The 24,682-nt window shown below is 46.9% G+C and overlaps 1 pseudogene across 1 annotated transcript; it reads right to left on the bottom strand.

The window, feature by feature from the left end:
* Nucleotides 1-104: 104 nt before the first annotated feature.
* Nucleotides 105-24,326, bottom strand: LOC143475464 (rho guanine nucleotide exchange factor 11-like; annotated as a pseudogene). The gene is made up of 43 exons (XR_013121017.1): nt 22,727-24,326; nt 22,073-22,105; nt 18,061-18,159; nt 17,412-17,530; nt 17,135-17,184; nt 16,985-17,042; nt 16,558-16,762; nt 15,883-15,955; nt 15,593-15,661; nt 15,421-15,489; nt 15,270-15,307; nt 14,739-14,828; nt 14,510-14,579; nt 14,033-14,136; nt 13,419-13,518; nt 13,075-13,117; nt 12,844-12,939; nt 12,781-12,784; nt 12,568-12,692; nt 11,846-11,869; nt 11,638-11,745; nt 11,056-11,154; nt 10,832-10,869; nt 10,508-10,654; nt 9,857-10,063; nt 9,662-9,709; nt 9,026-9,175; nt 8,727-8,867; nt 8,342-8,418; nt 7,866-7,991; nt 7,492-7,609; nt 6,942-7,117; nt 6,781-6,856; nt 6,215-6,409; nt 5,968-6,049; nt 4,694-4,771; nt 4,548-4,603; nt 4,293-4,457; nt 3,239-3,445; nt 2,579-2,653; nt 1,605-1,915; nt 1,314-1,449; nt 105-901 (listed from the first exon to the last, which is right to left on the bottom strand). The product of XR_013121017.1 is annotated as a rho guanine nucleotide exchange factor 11-like (transcript).
* Between the last annotated feature and the right edge of the window lie 356 nt (nt 24,327-24,682).

Raw genomic sequence — 24,682 nt, 5'->3', positions numbered from 1 at the left:
AACCCCTCTTCACTTTGTTCTCAAATAGTGTTAATTTATAAAATAAAAAGATACAACATACACATATGATGATATTAATGCAACATATTCTTTTGGGGCCCATGTGTCTTGCAGGGGTCCCAGTGCAAAAGAACCTGAATTTGTTTTAGTCACCCATCCACGCATTCCATAAGGCGAAGGGAGATGAAGACCGCCATCTTGGCTCAAGCTGACATTGGCTCATTATAGGTCCTCAACCAAAATGGCACCTGTTTGACTCCCAGTTTTTCACTGACAAGGTGAATGACTATTAACATACATATACTGGGTAAAGTGCTGGGGGAGGGGGAGGGGTCCTTCAGAGGGCAGAATCATTTCCTCAGATTAACCTTCAACCTTTCAATCTCATTTTAGCTCCATTTCTTCTGGTTTTCCTGACTGACCAAATACGTCTTGACAGTCGCCTCACTTCACTTGTTCCAACTTTAGCTTTATATGAATTTTTTTTGTCTTCGTTATAAATAAAAGTCCTCACCCATCGGAGCTTTCGTTTGAACGCTGGTCATGTCAAGTCTTCCTGTGTGCTACTTCCTGTGTGCTACTTCCTGTGCGTCCTGCCCTCTCATTCTCATCCTCTCAGGTTCACGTGCTGAAGGTTCATCCGTCCCGACTCTTCACGCTTGCAGACAACACGACGACAACACACAATATTTCCTGGCTTCTCCCAGGAGCAAGGCATGCTGGGATTGTAGGAAGGTGCTACATGTAGGATGTATGAAATGGCAGGAGTGCCACTCCCTTAGTGTGGGTGTTCGTGTTTCACATGTGTAAGTAAAATCCTTTAATGTGTCTTGTGTAAGACGTCAGAATCCTGTAGAATGGATCAGAGGCTGAGCTGGTTCTGTTGGCCCTCCTTCGTTACCTAAAAAGATTTAAGACAGACATTGAACATTTTATGTTATGACTGTATAATTGCCACAGGAATCCCTGCAGGGGTAGCACACCATAAGCAACATAATTATGTCACCAACTCAAAACGCTTCATTAAACCCAATTAAAATAAGTACGTGAATAAATTATTGCACCTAAAATTGGGAGTTGCTACAAGTTTGCAGACGAGTTCTCAGCATGGCAATAGCAACACCCAAGATCTGAGTTAACGTTGTAATATTCAACTGTACACTCCATCTAAACTCAACCCCAGATAATCACAGAAACTCCAGACTCACTCTCCAGACAATAATCTATTCTGGGTCTTTCTGTTTGGTACGTTCAGCCTGAATTGTGGTAAAGTGTTAAACAAAAAGTACATACAGCTTCTTTGACACACTCACCATCAGCTGACCCAAGATCCTCAGATGGCATCCTGATGAAGGAGGGAGATCTGTGGATGGAGACCTCTGGGCCTTGACCAACAGGTGATTTTCTTCTCTCCATCTTGAGCAGTCTACAGTGATCTGCTTCAATGTCCTGTGGGAACGAAAACAAGTTCATCAGGATCTCTGACAAGTGCACAAAACCATACTTTCAAAAAACATAGGATAGTGCTAGCCTAGCTACAATGCTTGTGTATGTGTTTGTGTGTGTGTGTGTGTGTGCGCGTGAGATGAATAAATACACTTTACCCTAAGCTGATGCAGTTTTTTCATCAGGTCCTCGATGGTTTGAAAGATCTCATCCATGTTTTTGATTATGTGTCGTTGTATGTTAGCTCGTGATTGGCTGGGCCTCGTCTCATTACTCATCACCTCCAGGTGCGATTGGCCCCTTGGTGACCTGAAAGACATCTCCCGCTCTTCATCCTCTTGCTGCGAGGACAATGATGTCACTTTCTGCTCCTGACGGGCAGCCTCTAAATCACTTGAATCATCTGTGCTGCTTTCTTCTGTTAGTAGACTCGTCTGGTCTTTTGGTAACACTAGATAGAACATGTTCCCTAAAAACAGCAGCCACAGCAATGTAAAAAATAGATATTCAGGCACCAAACGAAGTGTAGAGAGCTAGATGACTATAATCAGGAAATGTAACACAGTGGATGTATAATGATCATGGGTGTCACATGAGCTTTAAATGGGTCACCATGTTCACCATCTGTTTTTTGTAAGTCTTGAAAATGTGGATGAAATGTTACACCATGGACTTATATGGTGATATATGGAAATATAATATATCTAACAATCCGCAACACACCCTCCACCCCCTACTCCCAGACCCAGTTCCATGGAAAAATGGTTAAAGAACCGATTGAAAGACAGAATGAGAGATCATGTGAGCTCACACACTGTAAGGATGCCCACCAGAACTTCAGAGTGCTCAGACTGAAGAGAAAAAGCTACCCAGGGGCCACTCTGGAGCGGAGTACAGACCTCTCCCAGTGCGGCCTCCAGTTAGTGACATCACGGCCCGCGTCAGAGACATGACCACTCAATAAGACTCTTCAGAGACTCAGAATTTAAGAATCAATTTGTCACTCGCCCACATGGAGCATTTCACATGTGACTGGAGAGTTTGTGGAAGCATTTCTACGTCGAAAGACCGAACCTCTGCTGGGCACGCTTACGTGTCTCCGGATGAGTTTTATTCAGTATATTGATCCCACCTTTTGACTCAGAAGACTGATTGGAGGTGACATCAATCATGTCATCAGGAATAGAAGAAGAGCCCGCACCCACAGCTGCGCACGAAAGACAGGTAGAGTGTGTGTGTGTGTGTGTGTGTGTGTGTGTCCGTCCGTCCGTGAGCAAGAATGTGCAAGTGCAAGTTTGCGTGTCAAAGGCCAATATATACAATGAGTAAGTGTGTGGTAAAATGAGATCAAGTAGGTATGTTATCAGTGTTGGTGCACACAAAGAGTCAGATGTAAAAAGAAAATCCATGCGAGTACAGACACCCGAGTGTGCGTGTGTGTGTGTGTGTGTGTGTGTGTGTGTGTGTGTGTATGTATGTGTGGGTGTTTGTTGTAGAACAGCAATAAGGAAAAACAGGGAAAATTATATTAAAATCACTTCAGCTTAATTACAGCTCTGAATGCATGCAGTGAGAGGCAGGAAGGAGAATAAATGAGAGACAGACAGGAGAAAACACAAAGTCAGCAGGTCTTTTATACACAGCATTAATATATTTTTACTTTGCATGTTCTTTACACATGTACTTTACGTTTGACGCTTAAGTCCAAAAATACTTACTGAGTTACACTGACCAATTAAGGGCCGTTACAGTGGGATACACTGATTAAAGGCAGTAATTAATTAGCCCTCACCTTTCCTCACAACCTCTACAGGTGGAGCATCTACGTGATCCTCCTCTAACTGTGTGGATGTTTCATCTGAGGTAGATTCAGCAGCCTCTAGTCCTGATCGATCTATGAATGGACTCCCTTCATTGGCCGTCTCGTTTGTAGGTGTGTCATCAGAATCCTGACTCCACCCATCATGATCTTTAAAGATCAACCGTCTTAGTGTCTCAACTGGGAAAAAACAAGCAGGGACAGAAAGCTGGTCAATTTCTGAGCCTGCTACAATTCCAAACAAACGGAAATATATTGTGTAAAAGAGTGTAACGACTACGGCGTAACTATCAGTGTAATGACGTCTGCGTAACTATCAGAGTGTAAATATGTACTGCATAACGATCAGTGTGCAACGACGTCTGCGTAATTATCAGTGTGCAACGACGTCTGCGTAATTATCAGTGTGCAACGACGTCTGCGTAATTATCAGTGTGCAACGACGTCTGCGTAATTATCAGTGTGCAACGACGTCTGCGTAATTATCAGTGTGCAACGACGTCTGCGTAATTATCAGTGTGCAACGACGTCTGCGTAATTATCAGTGTGGCGACGTCTGCGTAATTATCAGTGTGGCGACGTCTGCGTAATTATCAGTGTGGCGACGTCTGCGTAATTATCAGTGTGGCGACGTCTGCGTAATTATCAGTGTGGCGACGTCTGCATATCTATCAGAGTGTAACGACGTCTGCATATCTATCAGAGTGTAACGACGTCTGCATAACGATCAGAGTGTAACGACATCTGCGTAATCAGTGTAACGATGTCTGAGTAATCAGTGTAACGACGTCTGCATAACGATCAGAGTGTAACGACGTCTGCATAACGATCAGAGTGTAACGACGTCTGCATAACGATCAGAGTGTAACGACGTCTGCATAACGATCAGAGTGTAACAACGTCTGCATAACGATCAGAGTGTAACGACGTCTGCATAACGATCAGAGTGTAACGATGTCTTGCATAACCATCAGTGTAACGACGACTGCATAACGATCGTAATGATCAGAGTGTAACGATTTCATACCATCTTGAAGAGCAGCTTCAGCCACTTGCTCTCCCACATAATCCTGCCCATCATTACGCATGAAAGCCTCTGATTGGTCAGCTGGAGTAGTGGGTGTGAGAACATTTTCATCATCACTCTGTGAATCTTTCTCTAAAGATCCAGCCTCTTCCATTGGGGAGTCATCTAGGGATCAAAGATGTAAACATGAGCCACCATATCAAGGAGAACAAATCTTAAAGAGTTCGTATTTAAACAAAACGCACGCGGGCTTACCTAGCCGACTGACATGATTACCATGCAACTGTGAACTCCTGACATCTCCTCTAGATCTACGGTTCCAAACAATCAATGTAAGCACATCACTGAAATTGTGTCTTCCCTGAACAGCATTAGAAGACTCACAAACCCAGAGTACTTACGGAGCTGGTGATCCTTGTTTGGTGGTCCCAACTCCTCCAGAGGCCAGCGAGATGGTCTTTTCCAATAGGTCCTTCCATCTGAAAAAACATTGTTAAAGCCATCAGGTCCAAGTTTCTCCAACAGCTCAGCAGGGTTAAAATCTACTGAACTTATGGATGTAGTATTTTAAGTAGGGGTGGGCATAGATTAATTTTTTTAATCTAGATTAATCTCACTGAAATCTTGAAATTAATCTAGATTAATCTAGATTAATCTATATTATAATGGCTCATATGCGTGCTACCCAAGTAATGACTAAAAGTCAGTTTTTGAGATAGGGTTTCTTAATACAGAGGGTGCATTAGACCAGGGGCTCATCTCCTGTTTCCAAAATGCATCAATGACTGCTTGAGGAAGCTGTTCTACTTTGATACTTGAAGAAAAAAAAACATGCTCAATAAAATGTAGGCTACTCGTGTTCAACGGTTTATTCAGTTAAACATGAATTTGTAAGCCTACATACTGTACATTAAATAACATGTTTATTCAGCTAAACATGATATTTGAAATGTAAGCCAACATTTAGTACATTTAACCTCACGGACGTAATTTTCAAAAGTCAGTTTTGGTCCTCTGTAGTTTTAACGGTTAAAAAGAAATAGTTAAATAGCGACGAATCTAGCGCTAGGACCATGCAGAAAACGACCGCTCCGAGCTCCGCTCCGCTAACACTTTACGTTCCTAAAAATGAATTTTCCATGAAGCAAACCTGGCGACTTTGTGGCTGCATCCATGTAAAAACACGTATGATTTGTAATTCACAAGTTTAAAAACTCGTTCTCGCCCCTACTGTGCAATTTGGTTAGGAATACAGCCGAGCTAAACTATCAAGTTGAAAGTCATCATAGTTTGCTTACCCATTTTGACCCAGTTCCCAACCCAACTTTAAGAATAGATTAACGGCGATAATTTTTATATTGCCCGATAAAAGTATCAAAATAACGACCGCCGTTAACGCCGTTAACGGCCCACCACTAATTTTAAGCAATACTTGTCCCGCCATGTTACTGATCTGATTTGGGGGAACTCATCCCACACTATTATCCATTCACACACGCATCATCTATTTCACCTAAGGCTTGACTTCTATGCATCTGGGTGCCTTGTTTGTAATTTAAACCATAAATAGCTTGATGCCATACATTTTATCATAATACAGACAGCAGTGCTGATTGGTCGACCTTGATGACACAGAAGATAGTGAGGAAAGGGGAAAAAAAAACCACACACTCACGTGTTTTTCTCGGATAACGTCCCAGCCACCAGCTCGTACATTTGTCTCTCTGATGTACTGATCACATACAGGGCCTTGTTATCTGACAGAAAACACAGGCAGTCAATATCAAACATTCAAACAAACAGTTTCTAACTGTGCAACTCTGGCTTCTTAAGTGTTTTTAAATTAAATAAAAGAACATGTTGAAGTTATTCTAGATGAAATAATCTAGTCTGGTTATTCACAACTATGGGGAAAACTACACCTGTAGCCACGGATCTGACGAGCGATGAACCCAGACGGACCACAGGGCAGAAGGGGGTTTTGAGGTCTGTATTCCCGCCCACAACCCCTCCCACAACCCCACCCAGAGTGCGTGAGGGGTAGCGTAGGATCAACCGGTCATCCGGACCCCTTTGGAGGAGCAGCAGCAGGTCTGAGAGAAGCAGAGCCTGAATGTCTGGAAAACAGACACGGACACACAGAAAGACGTCCTGAGTGAGAGTGGAACTTGCGTGACTGGCCATCATTAGTATAAGGAAAAGAATAACACACAGATCACTGAAACAAGCCATTCACACTCAAAGCAATGTGAAAACTGAAATGTGCATACACATGCACACACGTGCATGCACACACACTCGCCAATGCAGGTGCGCGCGCGTGCACACACACACACACGGTTCTTCGGCCCATTTCGTAATGGTAGCAGAGGTATAAAGAGCTCAAATAACACAGAATCAGCACAGCACGCTGTCTGATGCGTGACTGAGTCAACAGACACAATCCCTGCTAAAAACAGTGGTTTGTTCCGCTGTCATGATCTCTCACCTATAGCTTTATCTTTACTAACTTTCCAAGTCAAAGGACCTTCATGGATCATTTTCTTGGTGGTCAGGTCCAGATTCTAGACAGAACAGGAGAATATAGTTAACAACTGCTACTCTGGGTCAGGTGCTGTAAGAGACAGTGGAGATGCACTCGGGCGGTACCTTAAACTCTGAGACGGGATTGGCCAGCCGCTCCAGAGGCGATAGGTCTAGCCTGCGCTGGTATTGGCTGAGCCGTTGCCGGTGCTCCGTCTCCCTGACGACCTCGTTGACGGCTTGTAGGATCCCGCGGCAACACACCTGTGCCCGTAGCAACGGCTGCAGGTCTGGTGAACCAGCTGTTGTGGGGGGAACATACCAAAGTGAATCCAGGAGAATGTCCCAACGTCTGTGCGCGAGTCTGGGTGTGAGCGGCGATCTAAAACACATCCGACTGTAAACGCAGCTGGGCTCAGAGTAGCTAGTGCAGGTTATTTAGGGCCAAGTGTACGTAGACATGGATCTGAGCGCATGAGGCATTCATCCCCAGTGCTGGCCATCTGTTGCTGTGACACACTGCAGCTGTGCATGACGTGTCTTCCATGTGGTCTATCATTATTTATGTATGTGCTTGTCTGCCTGGCAGGCTGCTAATTGTGTGTATGCTGCAGTGTTTGCGAGTTGAAACACACACACAGTGTGCGCGGGGGGGGGGGGGGGGTTTAGTACATGCCTTCTGTGTGTTTGATGATGTTATCCAGCAGCAGGGGGTATTTGGTGAGTCTCTGCATCTCCGACACTAGAAGGTCCTTTAGTTGTAGCCTGCGGCAGTGAGGGCTGGCTTCACATTCCTGACACACACACACACACACACACACACACACACACACACACACACACACACACACACACACACACACACACACACATTTAAAGGCCAAATGTGGATTGTGTTCACTATAAGATTTAAACTTAAAACAGCATTTGCAAAAGTAATTTGAAAAACTTATTCAAAACCCAGATAGAATGTGTCCTAACCCAGCCCACCAACAAATATGGCTGCAGCATTAGAGGGCTTCAGCCCTCTAGGAGCGTCCTAGCTGCTACCTGTATCAGGTGAGCAAAGCGTGGGTCCTTGCGCTGTTTGTTTTTAATGAGCTCCAGGGCCTGACTCTGCTGACTGCACAGGTGAGACACCTCCTCCTGGAACTCCTCTCCTGGTGCGTCTTCAAACTGACACACACACACACACACGCACACGCGCACGCACACACACACACACACACACACACACACACACACACACACACACACACACAGAGCTATTGACATACCAAGTTAAGCAGCATCCATATGCCACATGATACAGAACGAGCCCTTTTGGGACCAAGATGGCGCCCATGCTGATGCAGCGTTTCTGTGCTCACACTCTTTGTTTCACTCTTATGAACTTCCTTCTTGTTTCCCTCACTTTCTGTTTACGTTACTCGCTACATTAACAATAAAAAAGTCTGAATTCCTTTCACACCGATTCGAAAGACGAGGCTATGAAGCAGAAGGGAAGAGTTATCAGCCTCACTCACCCTGGACAGCATGATGTCTCCGATGCCTTGGACGATAGGGGAGTCCCTCAGTCTCTTCATGGACTCACACAGACTTGCTGGAAGACAAATGGGACATCACAAAACAGAATTAGCAAAGAGAAAAACTTTTATAAAAGGTGTCGGAGCGCAGCGTAATTCCACAGGGCTGTGCTGAATACTGAATACAGCTTCAGTCAACACCTCCGTACAGATCCATCACGGCGCTGATCACTGACGGCGTCCTGTCATTACTTCCAAACTTTGGGAGGGTTGTGCACTACGTTGAGATTCCAGTTCGTTTCGATTATGATTTAGATACCAAGTAGGTTTCACATTTTGGTAACACACTAAGACAAACAGCACGCATGCACACACGGAGACTGACCATGAAGGTTGTAGACCTGGGGCAGGTTGGGGAATATGCAGGAGAGTTCCTCGGAGCTCAGAGCGTTCCTCATCTTCTGGAAGAACACCTGATCAAGCACCCTGAGAATCCGGAGATGAGACGCTTCCGTTGTGAACAGCTCTGGGGAAGAGGTTTGCAGGGTTTAGCAATGCCACTAGCATTTCTGACCACATTTGACATGATCCAGACACGGAGCATTTTTACTTTTTACATGTTAACCAGTATTATGGGGTATTTCTTTTCTAGTGAGCTTCTGTGCACCACATGTGCTGTGGTACCGTAGATGACGGCCTGGCGGATCGATCTCGCGGGCGCTGAGAGAGGACAGGACGTCGGGCTCCACAGTGTCCTGCCAGTTCTGGGTGTCCACAACATCCTCCTCCAAAAGAGGGGCATCAGGCAACAATGCCAATGGTGTATCCACACTCCTACAGGGAGAGAGAGAGAGAGGAGAGGAGAGAGAGAGAGAGAGAGAGAGAGAGAGAGAGAGAGAGAGAGGAGAGAGAGAGAGAGAGAGAGATGATGGAGAGAGAGAGAGGAGAGAGAGAGAGATGGAGAGGGAGAGAGAGAGAGATGGAGAGAGAGAGAAAGGGAGAGATGAGAGAGAGAGAGATAGAGAGAGAGAGAGAGAGGAGGGAGAGAGAGAGAGAGAGTGGAGATTGGAGAGAGAGAGAGAGAGAGATGGAGAGAGAGAGAGAGATGAGAGAGAGAGATGGAGAGAGAGAGAGAGAGAGAGAGAGAGAGAGAGAAAGAGAGAGAGAGAGAGATGGGAGTAGAGAGAGAGAGAGATGGAGTAGAGAGAGAAAGAGAGAGAGAAAGAGAGAGAGTGCAGCTAACTAAGATAAATCAAGGTGACAGACATGTGAAAGCGCTGTGAACAGCAGGTTGTGCGGTGTGTGCGGTGAGGATCAGACCTGCGTCTGGAGCGTGGGGTATACGGTGGTGTGGGGTTCTCCAGTGACCTGGGAGGAACAAGACAAACTACATGAGAGCAGTATGCTTAAAGCTGCAAACCACAGACAGCACAGAGAGAGCTCCCTTAGCCTCTTAAGGAGTGCATGTGTGTACGTGTGTGTGTGTGTGTGTGTGTGTGTGTGTGTGTTCCACACCTCGCAGAGCTGCTGGAGGCGGAGGGAGGAAGCACTGTGATGTAAGGGGCGGAGTCCTGTGCCCTCCCCTCTCATCGCAGTCTTCCATGTCAACATCGCTACGGGAACGGGGGACAGTCTCCGCCCCTGCTGCACCCTCCACGGCGACGCCCCTCCCCTGGGCCTTCAAAGGATTCACTACGGGCCAAACGCACCAACACTGTAGGACTGAGACACACACAGGAGGAGGGGGAGGGGATCGAGATGCGTTACACACACATATAATGCACTTATCTGGATCAGCTAGTAATGTCTTAAGTAACAAATCTCACATTGCATCCAATTAAACTAAAGTGTTTAGGATTTCACTTCTAATTTGCTATATATATTTTATTAAGCAGGATATTAGCAGTTACAAATTTTTACTTGTATTTCTAAGTTGTAATTAGCGCAGAAAAATGCTAACAGCTACAATAAAAACAAATACAAACAACCATTTGAGTAACTAAACAGTGTGAGGGTGTGAGAGTAGATAATTACTACAGGACGGGGAACATGCAAACCTATATAGCGAAACTATGTAAATGAGCAGGCACAGTAAGCAGCGCACACACACACACACACACACACACACACACACACACACACACACACACACACACACACACACACCTCTCCATGCTGTCCCTCCCCGAGGCTGCCAGTCGAGAGTCTCTGTCCCTCATTCTCTCCCTCTTCACCAACAGGGTCTGTGTGGTTCTCAAAGTGGCTGAATAATGTTCCTCACGTTTCCTGAATAATGTTCCTCACATTTCCGCACTGTGTGTGTGTGTGTGTATGTTTGTGTGTGTGTTTGTGTGTGGTGAGAGAGAGAGAAAGAGAGAGAAGACAGGAAAATAAGTACATAGTACAAATATTACATTTACACACCATAAAGGCAAACAGGAAGTACAAAATAAAAGCTGTGTGATGGGTATGAGGGGGAGGTGGAGAGGCAGGGTACCTTCTGTAGGGGGACAACGGGACATGGAACGCTAAAAGAAACAGGAACAACAGGGGGGAACAAAACAAACAAACCGAGATCAGTGCCAACCAAGACGACAACGCCAAACCAAAATGGAGAGGACTGCATCCGAGACGTGGGCGGAGTAAAATGGGGTGGTGTGGGGGAGGAGCGCGGGCTGGAGGTGGGCGGGGCCGTGAGCTCCTGGACCCCTTACTGGACTGCGAGGAGCTCCTGGGCTTTGCCGATGTACTTCAGGATGGGAATTCCTCTTCTTCTCCTCTCCGTGGTTCTCCTTCTTCATGCCGCTCAGGGGCTAAAGCAATACAAAAAACAAAAAACATGGTGTTTTTAGTCTGGAAAAGCTCAGTCAAGACACAGGAAGGGAAAAGCCCAGATATGAGGTCATCACTGGTCTGGGGCACTGTTGAAGCAGAGCAACACACAGGAAAGCGTTGTACTGAACGTGGGGAGTCAAGACACAGAATGGCAAGAAATATACCAGCAAATCACACTAAACCCCCAGAAGACATTTCTGGGGTGTAGAGCAGACCCAAGCGCTCCAAGATGGCTGTGACCTCCTCTTCTCAACATTCAAAAAGCATCATTTCATCTCGACATGGACGACCCCCATATGGATGTCAGCTTACAGGATTCCATGTAAACAAACACTGGGTTTTCTCCATCATGATGGCTCGGAGAGACACCACTGCTGCTACGTTTATGATGGTGCTGTAATGAGGTGAGTGAGGGTGTGAGTGAGGATCTGGGTACCTTCAGGGTCTTGGGTAAGTAACGCCAGCCACTTCTCCTTCTCCGTGCTCAGTCCTGGGGAAGACTTTGGAGTCCCGCAGCTTGATGCCGGTGTGGCGAAGGTACAGGTGCACGGCAGGACGATAACGGGGAGCTGGGGGGACAGGAGACACTGATAAGGTAAAGGGCAGAGGGAGAGAGAGAGAGAGAAAGAGAGAGAGAAAGAGAGAGAGAGAAGCAATAAGGCTTCCTACCTTCTCTCCTCCTCGTGTTTTGAGCTGCAATTAAACAAAAGGCAATGGTTTAACTCCTTCAATGACTTCATGACACACACACCACACACACTTGCATAACAGAATAATACTTGAGTGAAAATTTGCCAAGACCCGTATAATACAAAAGCTTCTCCTAAAACGTTTCCTTTGGTGTATTTTTAAGAGGCCATACGGTTCTCGAACTACATCCTCAGGGTTGGAACTCGTGAAGGGCATCATGTGACCCTGCGTGCATGCGTCCCCGTAACCTCGTTCTAGTGGAGCGACTGCACCTGGTGCGCAGGACAGACATCACCTTGCTTAAGGTGTGTCACAGGAGTTTCTACAAGAGACCTTTGCACCTCTGTAGGGTGGAGTACACTCTAATTATCCCACATCATCTGACCCAGAACACCAGAACTTCCTTTACTAGCACCGGTGCTGTCTCTCCCGGCCATCTCCAGAACGTTTACTCCGTTATTTTCTGTACGCCAACAGGGATCAGAGCCTGATACAATTAGACTGAAGACAATTAAGTCCAGACACAGAGACATGTTGATATCTTCTGGTTTCTTGTTTCCTTGGGTAAATAACTGGCTTGGCATATACACACACATATCAAATACCATAAACACAACAATTTTCAGACTGCAAGATCTCCATTTCTGAACTGTACTGATGAACTGTAACCCTGTCTGAAGTGTAACGTGTACGGTGCTTACAGGAGTTCCCACAGTGCCGCCACCTGTCTGTCCACCACCTGTCGCTCTTTGGCAGGGTCTCCATCCAGCTGCTGAAGATCGCTCTCCCCAAACAGTGAACCCAGTCCCATTCAACTGGTTTGCTCCTGCATCAGAACACATCCATCAGAACCCGTTCCCCTCCACCCCATCTCCCTCTCCGTCACACAACAGGGACACGGGTCCCCAAAACACATTTCTGCGTTACTGCTGCTCCCAACAACGCCTCCCCACACCCAGAATGCACCAGTGCCGCACCTGTAGTCCTGGATTTGGAGCTGGATCTCAGGCAGAACCTGCTGCTGGAGCTCAGAGAGCGGACCCTGATGTCCTCCTGGGCATGGAGACGGCTCTCTGTGCAGAAGAGCGCAATCCGTCAGCACCAAAACACCACCGCCCTCCCCGATTCTCACCCTCCCTCGTACCTCGAGGAATGATGACATCATCAAAGTACCATCTAAACAGGTTTCATGCGTCACAAGGGCTTACCAATATCCGAGAGATACTCGTCTCTGACTTTAATCTTCAGCGGCTTGAAAGAAAGAAAGAGAGGTGTGAACAATGATGATGTTGTGATGTGTGTGTCGTGATAGATGCCCCATAGTCCCCTGCTTCTGATCCGTTCATGTAAAGATCAGATGTGGTGTTCTGAACTTTTGAATGGCTCCTCTTTTTGAGGTTTTCATTTGAGAACGTGTTGCTGGATGTAACATCGCTGGATGAATTTTACTGCATAAACTGTGCTTTGCTTGTGCCGTGGAAGATGGTGTCTGAGGTTATTGAGTGTATCTGTTACGTGTGCACAGGTCCCACTATACAAGGGTACAACTCACAGCATCAGGGTTCAGGAAGTCAGAGCAGATTTGTGGAGCGAGAGTTCGGGCGTCTTTGGGGCTTGAGCCCCAAATATGCTTCCACAGAGAGATAGAACAGCTACAGGACACACACATGGACACACACACAGACACACAAGCAGGTTATTCTCTAAACCTTACTTCTTATGGAACATTTTGTCTACTATAATTTTTGTGAAGTATTTATACAAACGGATTTCAGATTAAATTAAAAAATTACTTCTATAGTATGAAAATAGTTCCGATTGTTCTTTAAAACATGCATGAAACACCAAGTTAGTAAATTTTAGGAGGAAATCACCTGCTATTTCATCACACAATATTAACCAGCTAGGGCCTTCAGAAAAACACTGCCTGCAGTAATCAGATCCTCATTTAATTACAAAACCAAAAATCCCCTGTACACAATTCACTTATGATGAGGTAACACTGCTTACACAACAGCCTGATAACATGAACTGTTTTAAAACATGTTTATATCATCTGAGATATAAACGATTTAATATTTCATCTATGTAGCAATTCAAATGAACATTTCAAATTCACTAAGAGTCTCTGTGTGTGGTTTGTTCAGCGATCAGTCCGACACTTACCAGTGGGTTAGGGTCCGGAGCTGGCTGAATATATATCTCATGAACACTGCCATGTGTGCTGGGCGACTTTTCAACAGCTCAATGTCCTGAAACGGGCCGTCCATCTGAGCCGTGAGACAGACGATGACAGACAGACAAAAAGAGAGAGAAAAAGTTAACCTAAGGCAACAAGGACTTACTTCATTGGGTCAGTTAATGTAAGGCAGTAAGGACCTTACTTCATTGGTCAGTTAACGTAGGGTAGTAAGGACTTACTTCATTGGTCAGTTAACGTAAGGCAGTAAGGACTTACTTCATTGGTCAGTTAACGTAAGGCATTAAGGACTTACTTCATTGGTCAGTTAACGTAAGGCAGTAAGGACTTACTTCATTGGTCAGTTAACGTAAGGCAGTAAGGACGTACTTCATTGGTCAGTTAACGTAAGGCAGTAAGGACTTACTTCATTGGTCAGTTAACGTAGGGTAGTAAGAACTTACTTCATTGATTGTATAGCAATCATCCTCTTCCTCTTCTTCCTCCTGGACCAATTATTTGTGCCTTGCCTCCCTAGAACCAGAGGGTCCACAGAGCCAAATTAAAGAGGTTCTGTTTGCTGTGTCTGGGTTGCGTGACACCCGTAATAGGCGTTCATTAAAAAGGCAGCCTTTACAGGACGAAAGAGCAAAGTGTGAGAGTGTGAGAGGAGAGTGTGTGTGTGTGTCTCACCGAGTCGGCAGCTTGTGGGTCAGAAGAGTGTCTGTGGCGCAACGGGGTCCTGAACAAGGAGGAAGGGGAGGAGACAGGGCTCTCGCAAACCTGCGCAGGACAGAGGACATCAGGACCGCAGAGTCAACGGGACCGCAGCGGAGTCAACAGGACCACAAAGGAGGCCTGCTCAGCTAGGCTACAGATCACCTCTCAGCACGGATTATACCCCCCCTGGTACCTACTGCCCCTGGTACCTACTGCCCCTGGTACCTCGAGCTTTTCATGCCTCCCAACTGAAGGGTGTGACTCACGGGGTACGAGATAGAATTATAGCTGACAAGTGCAAAACTAGAACACCCCCCACCCCCCCACCCCAGAGGAGCGTCCCTTTCACACGCCACACCACAGCGATCATCAACCCTTCCCCCCTTACATGCAAACATGCATGCACACACATAACCCCCCCCCCTCCCCCAACCACACACCATGTCATATACGATTAATGAGGCCACAGGTTTTAACAGACATTTTGAAGCAAACACAACTCACGTCAAATTCCCCTTCGCCTGAGTCTATAGACAAACGTCCTGCAGAGACATAAAAAATAAAAGCAGTCAGTGCTAGATCACAGTTAAGTGTTTAAAACCACCGTAGAAAAGGCAGACGAGGCATTAAAGCCTAATGCGGAGCAGATACACACCCTCCCCGGCCATCACGTAGCCGCTCACCGACTCAGAGCGAGTTCCATCCTGTCAAACACAGAGCCAGGCTGCGCTTTAGTGTGCCATTTTATGTAAATAAAAAATATAATAAAAGTCTCATCAGACTGCGGGGCTTCTTACAAGAGATCCTGCTGAATTCTCCACTCGGACTTTGTGAGGCACGCCGTTTGGCACTTTCGATTCTCTCCTCCAAAGAGGGGGAGGGGTGGTTTGAGACCGCTCGTCCAGCAGGTCCTGCAGATTGGTAAAAAAATAAATAACATTACCCATTTGTCATTGGTCAACAGGGCTGCAAGGTATTTGAATACATCCGCAGGGTATTAAAAATAGCTGAATGGCAGTATGTGTGTGTGTGTGTGTGTGTGCGTGCGATGCGTGTGTGTGTGTCCGTGAGCCCTACTAGGTCAGGGTAACTGGTCAGACCGGTTGCTGTGGAATACCCTGCAGCTCCGCCTCCTCTTGTTCCAGCATCTTCCGTAGGATCTGCGTGGCGTGTTTCTGGACCTCTGGGTCCTGTGGCAGAAGCAGCAGATGAATGGTGAAACAGAAGACAACCACGCTAGACATTTAAAAACAGCTCGGCCGTGCGGGATTTATTCCATCTGCTCGAAGACTGCCGGCAGCGTTGGACAGACTCGCACCTAAAGCACTGAAGTCAAAACAGCACAGACTAGAACAGCCCGCACGGGGGGGGGAAGGCTGCACGAAGGCTGAACAGCCTGTGCAGGAGTTGTGGGGGTGGGGTGGGGGGGGCACATAGCAAGAGCAACAGGAGGGGTTGCAAAAGCCAAGGGCATCCGCTATAGCAGCGCCAGACACAAAGTCTTGTGACTGGAAATCAGACGTGCCTGGGAATACGAGGTGCATGATTCAGGAAGAGAATGAAGAACCTGCACAGTACCGCTAGAACACGGGCCGACCGCCACAGGGACCAGGAGATTACGTCTTCTCATCCCACCATGTTGTGACAGCATCGTGTACAATAATAAGCACAGGAAGTGTTCTTTCCAGTTGGATTTAAGTAATCTAACACCGTGGTTCTTCAACACTGGATACCCAGAGTGAGTGATGTGTTTGCCTCCAGGAGGTTTAATACTCGATGTCTTGTGTCACACCTGTAGTGGTTTGGGGGCCGGTGATTCTCTGTGTGGGGGGTACCGATTCCTGTAGGCGGGGAAGTGGCGGTGGTGGGGGAGGCGGAGCTTCGCCCCCTAACGCGATCCCTGTGATTGGGCAAGACGTCTGACGTGAGGGGCTGAAGTGGGACGGAGGCGACCGAAGGAGGCGGACCCTGCAGGGTGAGGGCCACGTACATCCCAGCTGTGAACAAGACAGGCAGGGCCAAGAGGAGGAGAGACAGACAGACAGGCAAGAGAGAGAGAGATGGAAGGAAAGGGAGAAACAAAAGACAGACAGAAACAAAGAACCATGTTATAAACTTAAAAACATGTTTAGAAGAAGCAGAGGAATCACCAGGACATGATGTTATTAAAGCCCAGCAACCCTCCAGGGGCCTCAGACGAACGCAGAATTCACACTCACATTTGATCATCTTCACCACTTCCTGATGTGACATGGACGACACTAGCGCACCATTGACCTGGAAAAAAACGATGTCGACGCGTGAACTCAGGCTGAAACTCCAGAGCAAAAACAACGCGCTTTCCTGCAGTGTCATGAGGACAAACGTACCTTGATGATTCGGTCTCCCTCGTGTACCCCGGCCTTCACCGCTGCCCCCCCTGAGAGCACCAACCACAGCAAGAATACACAAAAGAAAGAGGCAGCAAGCCAGAGACAAAAGACAAAGATTAAAGACAACACTGAAGATTACTACAGGTTCATCACACTGTCCACTACAGCTATAGCCCTTATAGCCATTTAGTTATCATAACCCTGGGGGATTAAAGAATAATTGCATGGCACAGTATGTATGAATTCCCGTGTGTGTGTGTGTGGTACTAGATACCTGGACGAACGTTCCTGCACAAGTTTGATCCTCTCTCCACACACAGTAAAACCAAAACCCAAGGTTGTCCCCTCTCAACCACCACACATCTCTGCACCAGCCCTGGTACTGCAACCAGACAGAGGGAAAGAGTGTGTGTGTGTGTGTGAGAGAGAGAGAGAGAGAGATGAGAGAGAGAGAGAGAGAGAGAGAGAAGAGAGAGAGAGAGAGAGGAGAGAGAGAGAGGAGAGAGAGAGAGAGGAGAGAGAGAGAGAGAGAGAGAGAGAGAGAGAGAGAGAACACACTTGCTAAACAGCAAAACAAGGTCCTAGTGAAACATTTGCAAGTCATCACAAAAGGCATTTGGTTCATTCGTTTCAGTGCACCAACAAAATCTGCTATCCAGACTTCTGCACATACAGCCCAAGCTGTGTTCGGTAGGCGTGTGCTGTTGGGCTGGACATACAGCTGTGTTCGGTAGGCGTGTGCTGTTGGGGCTGGACATACAGCTGTGTTCGGTAGGCGTGTGCTGTTGGGCTGGACATACAGCTGTGTTCGGTAGGCGTGTGCTGTTGGGGCCTGGACATACAGCTGGTGTTCGGTAGGCGTGTGCTGTTGGGCTGGACTACAGTACCTGCACCCTCAGGGGGGAGATCTGAGAGAGGCTCACCTCTGATGGCCAAGAGGGGTCTTGCGCTCCGAGTCTCCCGCTGTAAAGCTGCTCAACGGGGTCTTGCGCTCCGAGTCTCCCGCTGTAAAGCTGCTCAACCTACACAAGGACAGGCACCAATTAAAATCTCTGTTATTCAGTGCAGCACATCTGCAGCCCAGATCAAGCAGAGGGACTGGGAGGGGGTATGGACTGGGAAGGGGGGTCTGGTCTGGGAAGGGGGTCTGGTCTGGGAAGGGGGACTGGACTGGGAAGGGGGACTGGGAAGGGGGTCTGGTCTGGGAAGGGGGTCTGGACTGGGAAGGGGGTCTGGATTGGGAAGGGGGTCTGGACTGGGAAGGGGGTCTGGACTGGGAAGGGGGTCTGGACTGGGAAGGGGGTCTGGACTGGGAAGGGGGACTGGGAAGGGGGTCTGGGATTGGGAAGGGGGTCTGGATTGGGAAGGGGGTCTGGACTGGGAAGGGGATCTGGACTGGGAAGGGGGTCTGGACTGGGAAGGGGGTCTGGACTGGGAAGGGGGACTGGACTGGGAAGGGGGGACTGGGAAGGGGGTCTGGATTGGGAAGGGGGACTGGGAAGGGGGTCTGGATTGGGAAGGGGGACTGGATTGGGAAGGGGGACTGGACTGGGAAGTGAGTCTGGACTGGGAAGTGAGTCTGGACTGGGAAGGGGGTCTGGACTGGGAAGGGGGTCTGGACTGGGAAGGGGGACTGGACTGGGAAGGGGGTCTGAACTGGGAAGGGGGACTGGACTGGGAAGGGGGACTGGAAGGGGGTCTGGATTGGGAAGGGGGACTGGGAAGGGGGTCTGGATTGGGAAGGGGGTCTGGACTGGGAAGTGAGTCTGGACTGGGAAGGGGGTCTGGACTGGGAAGGGGGTCTGGACTGGGAAGGGGGTCTGGACTGAGAGGAGGGTGCTGAAAAAAGAAAAATCAGTAATGAAAAATGCACATTACTTTCTAGGCACGTTTTGATCAAAAGACAATTTACAGTTTTATGCAGGCGTTTTGGAGGCTCAGGGAACAAGGGAAACTAATTGTTTCTGCTCCCTCAATAACAATCCATTTGTTTCCAAAACACTGGTGTTTTCCCATGGGCCCAGAGACGGGATGTGTCTGAATATACTCTCATATCTATCGCTACAACGCCGGGAAAACAAGCACTACTGAATCATGCAGATTTCGTTTAGAACACGGGTGTCGTGGGACCAAACACAACTGAGCTAAACGAAACATCAGCATTCCAGAAAGGTTCGCGGAGAAATGCTATTATAGATGATGATATGCAGAAAATGCGAAATATTAGAGTAGTGCGGTATGGGTAATCACCGCATACAAAGTCTGCTACTTGCTATTAAGTCAAGATGACTGTTGACAATCAAACACATTCCTTCTGAACTCAACAAGGATTTTCACATTTCTCAGTAAGAAATGAAAGTACAAAAAAAATGTTTTGCAAACTGATCCCATAGAGCAGGGGTACTCAACTGGCGGACCGCGGTCCGGATCCGGACCCGAACGCAGTCCTGTCCGGACCCAATCTCATTCCTGATTAACTGGATACGGACCAAAACAAAACCGTAACATTTATTTCAGGGCTATTGAAAAAACACTCCGTCACGAGTGTTACGTTTGCCACCCCCGCTCAACAACTTACGTTCGCCACCCCCCCCCCAGGCTACAAGCCTGGTTGACGCTTCGCGAGCGGCGCGAGGGTCCGCGCGGCGAAAATAAGGTAATCGCTGAGGCTCCGCGCTGTCGGTTCGCGAGGTCGTGCACCTGTAACTTCGCGCAGCGCGCCGCGCTTCAGCGCAATGAACAAAGTCACGTTTTCAGGGTTCATACACCTTCATAAGGTGGAATTAAAGCACTTGTACGTCACTTTCAAGGTCCATTTCAATATTTCCCAGCATGTTAAACATAATTAAGTTAAATATTTATACATATACTCGAAATAATTCGCTTTTTATCACATTATTTAATGGTTGTTTATTTAAAAAACGCCCAATCTTCACGTCTTCACGTTCTCATGTTTCGTCCTGGAATTATAAGAGGCTCGTATTTGTTAACCTAATACAAGATAACTATTCAGTCAGACAGATATTTGTTGTGAAACCAAGTAGTTACAATTTCAAGCATTTTAAAGTACTTTAACCTAAATTCCAGCACTTTTCAAACCTGAAACACATAGCAACATTAAAATTGGTCAGGTAAATGTTCATTCCCCTGCTTTGAGGGGTGTTTCTACCACATATCGTTTCGGACAAAACACCACAACACCCCTCAGCCCCCCCCCCCCTCCCCCCCCCCCCCCCCCGGACCTCAGGTCACAGGTATATGCCAAAATTGGACCGCGGACAAATTTAGTTGAGTACGCCTGCCATAGAGTAACGACGCTGATGAGGATTGTGGAGAGTGAACGTGCGGATGCTTGGCCCGGAGAAACACCAATGATGGGCCATCATGGCCGCTGCTACAGCACGCCAGCCAGCAGGAGGAAGTGGCAACCGAATTCTAAGAGTTTCATTTTGATGCTGTTTGTTTCACTTGCAATGCACAATAAGAATAACAAACCTGCTCAAATATGTCATTTGGTAAGCACTCTGAGTGTGAATGTGTGTGTGAGATCCAAGGAAAACCCACAAACGAAAACATCTCTTCCACTTATGGAAGCGAAACTGCATACAGTTTCCCCTTTTTGTACACATCTTAGTGTTTCTGACAGTACACCACTACTGTGGATCACTGCTTTGCATTCAGTAGAAATGTTTAACCCTGCTCAGACACTCTGTCGGGTCAATGGCGTCAGCTACACACCATCACAGCAAATTCACCCTGACACGAGCTGGTGGCGAGAAGCTCAACAAATAAAAGGAGACGCTACTGTGCCCAGGTGGGAGATCTGGGAGTGAGCAGCAGTACTTACACTGGTGTTGATACCCAGCGTAAAGGGTTTAGCAGTCATGCAGGTCTTGTTGCGTTTCACTGTACAAGAGAGATGCTACATCGAGTGCGTGGGTCATCACACTCCTGATCACAGCCGGACTACACCAGCTGGGGTTTATCTCCGCAATTTACCCACGATTCTAGATCATTAAGATATTCTGCTGTGGTCATAAATAAGTGACTTATTTTTCCCCGCAAGAGGAGGCACCAATTCCACATATAGTTATTCTACGGAGTCCCACAGACTTCATTTGAAGGTGGCATGTGTGTTGTGCCTGGCTGCTATTGGTTGTTTTAATACATTTGCTGCATGTACATAAACGGAGATTTTAGGACGAACTTCCTGACACTGCCAGGTGGTGATTTTGGGGTGTGTGGGTGCGGAGGCCCAACACTGAGTGCAGTGGTGAATTTACGATCGACGTGCTCAGGGAACACAGGTTTTTCACTCAAATCAGAGATGTTCTGCACCTGTCATTTGCAATAGTATAAATCACGATAATCGCACAGTCCAAACCTGTATTAATGCATGCTTTAATTCACGCTAGTCTACGAATAAAATCAAATGGTTTACTGTTATTTTTTAATGATATGTAATTTTAAGGATCCTTCCCCCTGCACCTGAGACCTGAACAGAACCAGAACATCACACTCACCAAGCAGCAAGCGGGCTAAAAGAAGACATGAGTAGTGAGAAAGAGATGAGAAGAAAGAAAGAGAAACAGTTGAAAGGACAATATAGGGAGAAAGAGAAGAAAAACCAAAAACTGTATTCTTAAAAATGATGGGGAGACCAATTCCAAATAAATATCACAATATGCTAAGCTACTGTGTCTTTTTACTGGTTAAACATTGAAAAACTCAATGCAGGCTTCGCATGGCTATCAACTATTTTAAAGCAGGATTCCCATAGCTATCTGCACAAGGAAGAAATTCAATAACATCCATACAGGCAAATAGTCTTCTGTTAAGATCTTTTGCAAAACCTAAAATCACAGCTACCCTTAAGTGAAGGAGGAATATACTTCCGCCATAGGTAGCACATTAACCTGGTCAGGTAGCCTTTACCTGGTCAGGTGAGTTGGTTTCTTAACGGCTGTCCTGCCGGACAGGAACAAGACAGGGACACAGGTGAAGTGAGTGCATGTGATGACAAAGACAGAGAGAGACAAAAAAGGCAGGCAGCAGTGGACAGAATCAGAGATAAACATTTACACAAAGACAGACACAATTCAGAACCAGATGAGCACACGGACACGTCATGAACTGGGGGGGGGGGTGTTATGGGGGATTGCCAAACAACGATAGACCTTATCACCATAACTACTGCCTGACTAATCTGCACATATGATGGTGCAGTCTGGGCCGACACAGACCGACTATTGTAACAGAGGCTGTTCAAGAACTGCAAACAAGGAAACAGACAGCACAGCAGATGTGTGTTTGGAAAGGTGGAAAAACCTGTATCTTAAGATCGAAAGCACGTGCACCATAGCCTGTGGGGTGCGGGGGCCATACTGGATACGGGCTTTTTGCAGTACAATTTTACATTATGCAAAGGGGTTTTTTTACACGAAGTTTGTAAAATGATCAGTTATGTGGACGGGTGAAGACACATCACACCTCAGTCATAAACAAGCCTCTTTAAAGCCATGCTGTCCAGTCATGCCACTGGTGTTCCTGCTCATTCCCAGGTGCATATGAGGCGGGTCGGTCACATACCTGTCCAGAGTAGATGTTGGAGGTCTGACACTCATGTCTGCCCAGAAGCTCCTTCACTAGTGTGTAGTGAAATATGCTCAGTGTTGGATCATCTCTTTAGTGTCCCTTTTAGCTTCGTTGTCTCGGTTCATTCACAGGAATTTGATCTCTGAGCGAGTAATTACAGTTTCACTCGTGTCAAAACGATGGGACTGAAACTCATACTCTAGTTTAATGAAGCGACGTGTGAGATCCATGCAGAGTTGCAGTAGTGACCTAACCTAGTTTAGCACCTAGCTGGCCGGCTGTGTTCTTGTCCAGACATTTTAACGCCCCATGTTTGGTACACTAACACACAAGACTAAATCCCTAAATATTCAGCGTGTCTTTGCTCTTTTAATTCACTAACATTAACTTAATATCAGGCCACACTCGTCCAAACGTGCCAGTGTCATGAGCTGCACCTCCTAATTTAGATTCAGCCAAACACCCAAAACACCCCTAACACTTTCTATCAAAGGAAACAATCACAACTACAACACGTAGTTATTAATCACAGCAAAAGTGTCTATCTATTTAAAAAGCTACACTTGAATTCAGCACCGAATTAAGCAGTAAAACCACGGAGGACAAAACACAACCTCCGAGGTGTCTTCCCAAAACAACCTTCCCCTTAGCCAACGGCTAGCTGCTAACAATGCCACCCCACTGAGATATGTGGACCAAGACACGCTTGTGTGGCCCGGTGACTTGACTGACTACAAAAAAAATAAAATCACAAAACCCCCCACGACACCTAAAGTGCATCCATCAAACACAAACCCTCCCCAAAATACACCCCAAATATCTCAGCGACTGCTGCAGCTCAGCCACACGCAGCTAGCTGCGCCTGCACCGCACACACTGCATGTTGTTGCCAGCTAGCTGCAGCTGGGGCAAAAAGGGGAATTATTTTATCTAAAATAACCCTTTAAAGTGTTGACGTACGAGATGTGAGGCGTTTGAGACGAAATGTGCCCCGATACAGCAGCTAAGAAGAAAACAAAAACAGCTAATAGCTAGTAAGCTAGCTAGTTCACAGTCTCATTCCAGTTTTTCCAACACACAGTCCTCGCCACTGGGTAGGAACCGCGGCCCCGTGTGACTCTCCCCCGGCGGCTCGGTGTCCACACACAGGCGGACAGCCGGGCCCAAACTTCGGGCTGTTCAACCTTAATAAACTACAGCTCCACCGGCGAGCAGGCTCAGTTAAATGGATAGCTCCGGTGAGAGGAGCAGAGCTCCAGTAAATAACACAAATGGGACATTCAACGTCCTGTTATCTAAGAAAATAAAAAAATCCCGACTGATAATGTATATCAAGTAATGAAATCGGTGGTGCAACTCCTGTAAATCTGATGGTCAGCAAGCTTCATTTGATGCTCAGATTTATCCATTGCACTGGCCGAGGCTCCATTGTCTTAAGCATCCACGTCCTCTGCTGTCGAGCTCGAAGTCCATTTGATCCCATTCAATATTTCCAAAAATGTCTATGTGGTGCGCGACGGCGTTTTAGATCAAGCGTGAAAATCATTTTCAATTTGGTTTACATGCTACCGAAGCCACACCATCCATAGGTCTGTTGACTGGAGAGGCAAACGGACACACGGTCGCCCTCTGTCGTATGCGTTGCAGAAATCCTACTGCCTGTCACTGTAAATGTTCATTAGAAGCATGATGAAGCAGTTACACCTTGTCTATGTTATCATTTCACTGCATTACTGCACATAATTCAGCGACTTAGCAAAAGTGAAGCTTTCTGGTCGCTACATGCAAGCCAGAACACCAAATAACCATAATCTGAGTATATATAATTAAGTGGTGCACTGTTAAGGACATACATGTCAGGGCATACACTGCCAGGGCAGTCGTGGTTAGGCAACTGGTCTTGTGACCAGAGGGTTGTGGGTTCGATTCCCAGACCTGAGGCCATGACTG

Source organism: Brachyhypopomus gauderio, chromosome 14 (assembly GCF_052324685.1).
Source record: "Brachyhypopomus gauderio isolate BG-103 chromosome 14, BGAUD_0.2, whole genome shotgun sequence".
NCBI lineage: Eukaryota > Metazoa > Chordata > Actinopteri > Gymnotiformes > Hypopomidae > Brachyhypopomus > Brachyhypopomus gauderio.
Note: the sequence above shows the minus strand (reverse complement) of the source record. Positions and strands in the feature narration are given on the sequence as shown.